A 6,851-nucleotide genomic window follows, 5' to 3' on the forward strand; every position below is an offset into this window, starting at 1 on the left:
TGGTCCCAGCCCACACAGTACTTATATGAGACAAATTCGAATCAAATATTCACATGAATAAATCTAAGCCTGCAATTGTGATAAGTGCTACAAGAAAGGAAATAAAGTATAATATTAAAAGGGTATTGCCTTAGTCAGGGAGGTCAGAGAAATGTCCCCAGGAGAGGTGATGCTTGGGCTGAGGTCAGACGGCGAAGTAGAGTGAACTAAGTGAAGGGGTGGGTGGCTAGTGGTGAGAGAGTTTAAATGTTCCTGACAGTGGAGGGAGAACTGAGCAACAGTTCCCATAACAACGTAACAACATGAAGCCTAGGACAAAGTGCAAAACACTACCAATAGTTTGCCACTTTTCATGTAAGCAAGAGGGGAAATAATATACATTTCTGTTCATTTCTGCAAAACCCACAAAACCAGAAGAATAATGAGATTGGTCACTTACAATGAGTAAGCAGGAATGGATGGAGAGAATGGGGCAGATGGAAACAGAGTAGAAGGGATATGGGGGAGTGACGTGTCTCTGAGTATAACTTTTGTATAGTTCTGACTTTCGGCACTATGTTAGTGGCATGTATTTCCAAAGGACATAATTTAAATTAGCCAAGATGTGAGCAAAGACAGACCCAAAATGAAATATCAGGCCAGATGCAGTGGCTCACCCCTGTAATATTAATGTTTTGTGAGGCAAAGGCAGAAGAAACACTTGAGGTCAGAAGTTCAAGACCAGCTTGGCCAACATAGGGAGACCCTGTCTCTGCAAATGATTTTTTTAAAATTAGCTGGGTAGGGCCAGGCGCAGTGGCTCATGCCTGTAATCCCAGAACTTTGGGAGGCCGAGGCAGGCAGATCACGAGGTCAGGAGATCGAGACCATCCTGGCTAACACGGTGAAACCCTGTCTCTACTAAAAATACAAAAAAATTAGCTGAGCGTGGTGGCGGGTGCCTGTAGTCCCAGCTACTCGGGAGGCTGAGGCAGGAGAATGGCATGAACCCGGGAGGCGGAGCTTGCCGTGAGCCGAGATCATGCCACTGCACTCCAGACTGGGCGACAGAGAGACTCTGTCTCACAAAAAAAAAAAAAATTAGCCGGGTAGGTTGGGCACAGTGGCTCATGCCTGTAATCCCAGCACTTTGGGAGGCTGAGGCAGGTGGATCACTTGAGGTCAGGAGTTCGATACCAGCCTGGCCAACATGGTGAAACACTGTCTCTACTAAAAATACAAAAATTAGCTGGGTGTGTTGGTGTGTGCCTGTAATCCCAGCTACTCAGGAGGCTGAGGCATGAGAATCACTTGAATCCTGGAGGTGGAAGTTGCAGTGAGCCGAGATTGCACCACTGCACTCCAGCCTGGGCGACAAAGTGAGACTCCATCTCAAAAAAAATTAGCCAGGTATGGTGGCATGCACCTGTAGCACTAGCTACTCAAGAAGCTGAGGTGGAAGGATCATTTGAGTCCAGGAGTTCGAGGCTGCAGTGAGCTATGCTTGGGCTACTGCACGCCAGCCTGGAGTGAGACCTGTCTCTAAAAATTTAGATAGATATAGATACACACACACAGACACACACACACAGACACACAGACACACACACACACACACAGACACACACACACACACACAGAGTACCATAAGAATCCAACTGTGTTACAAATGAATAACATGCTAAGATAGATGAGAAGGAAAAGAACTAACTCGCAGTGGTATGGGTTAGCAATTGTGAAACTAAACATTCTGGAATTGAGTAAATAACTGAATATATTGTGAATAATGAGAGCTAGGTTTCTCATTGTCAGAGAAAGGGTTACAAATAAAGAAAGGAGGAATATTGGAATAAACCCTGTGATGTTGGATTGGAATCAGAGGTATCAGTATGAATTCATTATTATATACACACAAACACACCCACAGATACAGAAATAGAGGTATGTATATTTGTATGCATTCACATATTTCCTAGCTATCTGCTGAACCTGAAATCAATGACACCTCAGTAGTTACAAGAGTCCTTAGTGCTCAGATCTTGGTTTCTAAATACCATTCTCCAATTAAAGGTAGTGGAGTCCCTCGATTTCCAGGGCTGGTTCAGGAAAAATACAAGTTGAACCCGGAGCATCTTATGGTGCCAGAAAAAATGTGGTGTCCAAAAAATTAGGCTGGGCATCGTGGCTCACGCCTGTAATCCTAGCACTTTGGGAGGCCAAGGCAGGCAGATCACTTGAGGTCAGGAATTCAAGACCAGACTGGCCAACTTGGCGAAACCCTGTCTCTACTAAAAAAATATGCAAATTAGCCGGGCGTGGTGGCAGGCGCCTGTAATCCCAGTTAGTCGGGAGGCTGAGGCAGGAGAATCACTTGAACCTGGGAGGCGGAGGTTGCAGTGAGCTAAGATCACGCTGTTGCACTCCAGCCTGGGTGACAGATGGCCAACATGGCGAAACTCTGGCTCTACTAAAAATACAAAGAAATTAGCTCGGCCTGGTGGTGGGTGCCTGTAATCCCAGCTACTCGGGAGGCTGAGGCATGAGAATCACTTGAACCCAGGAGGTGGAGGTTGCAGTGAGCCAAGATCACTCCACTGCACTCCAGCTTGGGTGACAGAGCAGGAGTCTGTCTCAAAAAAAAAAAAAAAATTATGGGGACATGAAAGGACACAGGAGCGGTTCCAATGGCCAAATCTGGGACAAGTTGAAAAACAAAAATGATAATGAATAATCATTTCATGAAATGGTAATAAATATCCATGAGTCTATATGGATGTAAATAAATAAATAAGTAAATGGAGGAAAATGGACAGCTTTTCCTTTCAGAAGAATTCCATTAATAAATGTAGAAAGAGACAAACACCATCAGCATAATAGTTTCAAGCAAGAAGCATCAATGGATGATACAACTAATGGGCAAAATATGATGAAAAACAGACTATTTATATATTTCTAGGGTAATCTTGCTACAAGATACTCATCCATTTCAAAGGGAAAAATACTAACTTTACCATGAAGGAACCTGGTAGACATCACCTTAGTCAAGTGATGAAAGTTAACATCACCAGTAACAAGGCAAACTGACATTATGTGTCTCCTGATAGGATGCACTGAGGCGGAGAAGAGTACAGTATCATGTCTGTGGTATTCTTTCCAAAAATGCATTATCAGAATTTAATCACAAAGAAAATTCAGAAAAGCTCAAGTTAAGGTACATTCTAAATAACTCTCCAGTGCTCTTCAAGTGTCAAAGTCATGAATGTTAAAGAAGGATGGAGGAACCATCCCAAATTAAAAGAAACTAAGAAGACATGACAATTTAATGCAATGTGGGATCTTGTTTCAAAAGGAAAAAAAAGAACCCAACTAGTGGCACAATTAATACAATTTAAATAAGGTTTTTAGATTAGATAACTGTATTGTATCAAATTTAATTTCCTGGTTTTTATAATTATAATGTGGTTAAAATTGTGAACATTTGGAGAAGCTGAGTAAAGGATATATGGGAACTCTTTGTATTACTTTTGTTTCTTTTATTCTAAGTCTGAAATTATTTTTAAATTATTTTAAAATGTAAAGTTTAAAATAATGCAAAAGGCCAGGCACGGTGGCTCATACCTGTAATCCCAGCACTTTGGGAGGCCAAGACAAGTGGATCTCTTGAGGTCAGGAGTTCGAGACCAGCCTGGCCAACATAGTGAAACCCCATCTCTACTAAAAATATAAAAAAAATTAGCCATGCATTTAGCCTGTAGTCCCAGCTACTTAGGAGGCTGAGGCAGGAGAATTGCTTGAACCTGAGAGGTAGAAGTTGCAGTTAGGCAAGATCACTCCACTGATCTCCAGCCTGGACGATGGAGTGAGACTGCATCTCAAAAAATAAGATAAAATAATGCAAAAGACTTGTAATGAACTGTTCTGTTAATCAAATACAGCAAACTTGTCAAAAACAAACAAACAGGCTTGAGAAGTAGGTAGGGCTACATGTGGGCACTTGGTAGCCATGTTAAAGGATTTAGGCCTTGTATCTTAGGAGCAATGAGAAACCACTGAAGAAGAGGTCGGGGCATGGGGTCAGTATATCTGTGAGGTTTCCAACAGGAAAGAGATGGCGTGCTCAAAATAGATAATTTGAGGAAGATTTGTTTACATAGAGATTGGGTAAATGATGCTCCTGACTATGTAAATGATACTCCTGACTTCTAAATCCTGACATTATCATCAAAAATAGGAAGTTTTCTAAGCTTACAGTTGTAGTAACATTGACATTTTCATTTGAGAACACTCAGGCATAATTTGAGAAATGGATGCTGACAATTCTAGTGCCTCCTGAAAGATGTAAAATAAAAGAAAGATTTTTGTTGTCATGTTTTACTATGAGGAAATATGTAGAACATGCACATGATGTTTTATTGATTTTATTCATTATTGTTGCTAGTTTCTGGAATCTTGCCAGAAGGCTCCTCTAGGTTCTACAGGTGTTTTGTGCGTGTGCTGGGTGCTGGCTTCAATGGTTCCTTATGGATGTTTTCGAAAAAGCTACACCACTTGACTTCTCTCTTGTGACTCTTCCTACTATCATTTATTACTACTCCCAAGTGCTGAAAGTTTTGCTCTCCTAGTGCTCATAGCTCTGGGAGTCAACCTTAAATGGTCTAGGAGTTTTTATAATTAGTAGCCACACTGAGCAATCTGACTGCCTTCATGAGGACTATGTGAGTCATCTACTTTTATAAGTAGGGTATGCATATTCCTTCAGGTCATCTCTCAGCTTCCCATCACTGTTCCTCTGACCCTAAACCAAAATCCCAAGCAAATTCACCTTCCTGCTCTCTCCAGCCTTGTTCTTTTTCTTCCTAAGACAGATCTACGGTTTCTTTTGCTGGACTATCAGCCCTAAAGTTTCCACCATTATTTATTGCAGGGACTCTTATGCACCCAGTGTTCCTAAGGGAAGTTTTGCATATTAAAGTCCCTACTATAACTGTAATTGATACTTTTCTGGTTTTCAAAAATAGGTGGTTCTCAAAATTAGAACTTTTCAGCTGGGTAATCCTTACTTTACAAATACACATTTAAGAAATTGTAATGTCTTTTAAAAGTCTATTTCTTCTGGAATATGATTGAAGTTGGCCTGCAAGATCAAATTAGATTATACACAGAGGCAAGATATATTTTTATCTATTAATTCCAAAGGAATTAATAGAGGTTAGTGAGCCAAGATCGTGCCATTGCACTCCAGCCTGCACAACAGAGTGAGTTTCTGTCTCAAACAACAACAATTTAGTTATGGAAACTTCCTTTTTCAGCTAACATTTTTATAATGAAAAGGACTAACTTGAAATATATTTTTATGCCTCTTGAAGTACGTGAGTCTCTGGCTTTTTCTGAAAATCTGGATGCTGCATAAGGACATACACAGAATGTGCTGGCCAAATGTGACAACACAGAAGGACACTGTGTGGCCCATGTAGAGGTCAGCTTTTACTTTCTGCCTTTTCCATTTTTCAGTTCATAGGTTTTCTATATTCCTTTGTCAATGTCTGTTGGTTTAGGTTCCTTGGGCAAACACTTCCCAATTATCTTAGCTTTTTATTTTTTTCAGTGGCATTTTAGGGGAAGAAAGTGAAATTTCAAGAGTTAGAAGAAAAATTTTAACTTCAGTTGCCAGTGACTAATTAGGGGACTAAAAATTAGGAGTTTCCACTAGACTTCATCTAAAAGTTTGATTCTTAACCTGTTTTCTAAGTAAATTAAGCCTCCTCACTCTATCTATTAGAAGAAGTATTGGTATTAAAGATTAATCTAAGAAATATGTAATGGAATTGCTTCAAAAGCAGTCCCCAAAACAAAACTCATTTATTGTAGAAAGAGATGCCTAACTTTCACAGTTATTAAATATATACATTGCTAAGTACTAGAAATTCAAGATGATTCAGTAATAACTGCATATCACTTATATTTGGGAAGACAAAACATGTTTTTTTTTTCCTTTAAATTTTACTTTGTTGGAAAGCAAATGAGTTGTTAAATATGTGCTGGATTTGGATTCAAATATTAAATTCAAGAATTTCAGGTTATTTTGACATACTTCTGTATACAGTTCCTTAAATGTTTTATGGTGCCTTTTTTTTTTAAGTAGAAAGGATTTTTTAAACACTCAGTTAAAAAATTTAGTTATAGCACATGGACACAGGGAGGGGAACATCACACACTGGGGCCTTTCAGGGGGCTGGGGGCAAGGCAAGGGATAGCATTATGAGAAATACCTAATGTAGGTGACAGGTTGATGGGTGCAGCAAACCACCATGGCATGTGTATACCTAGGTAACAAAACTGCATGTTCTGCACATGTACCCCAGAACTTAAAGTATAAAAAAAAAAAAATGAGTTATGGCTCGGGCATGGTGGCTCACGCCTGTAATCCCAGCACTTTGGGAGGCTGAGGTGGGTGGATCACCTGAGGTCAGGAGTTTAAGACCAGCCTGGCCAACATGGCGAAACCCTGTCTCTACTAAAAATACAAAAATTAGCTGGGCGTGGTGGCTGGCGCCTGTAATCCCAGCTACTCGTGAGGCTAAGGCAGGAGAATCGATTGAACTTGGGAGGCGGAGGTTTCAGTGAGCCTAGCTATGAGATAGTGCCACTGCCCTCCAGCTCGGGGGCGACAGAGCAAGACTCTATCTCAAAATAAATAAAAATAAAAATAAAATAAAAATAAAAAATAGCAAAGCATAGTGGTGCATGCCTGTAGTCCCAGCTACTCAGAAGGCTGAGGTGTGAAGATTGCTTCAGCCCTGGAGGTCGAGGCTGCAGTAAGCCATCCATGATCACGCTACCACAATCCAGCCTGGGCAACAGAGTGAGAACCT

This window comes from Nomascus leucogenys, chromosome 3, assembly GCF_006542625.1.
Source record: "Nomascus leucogenys isolate Asia chromosome 3, Asia_NLE_v1, whole genome shotgun sequence".
NCBI classification, from domain to species: domain Eukaryota; kingdom Metazoa; phylum Chordata; class Mammalia; order Primates; family Hylobatidae; genus Nomascus; species Nomascus leucogenys.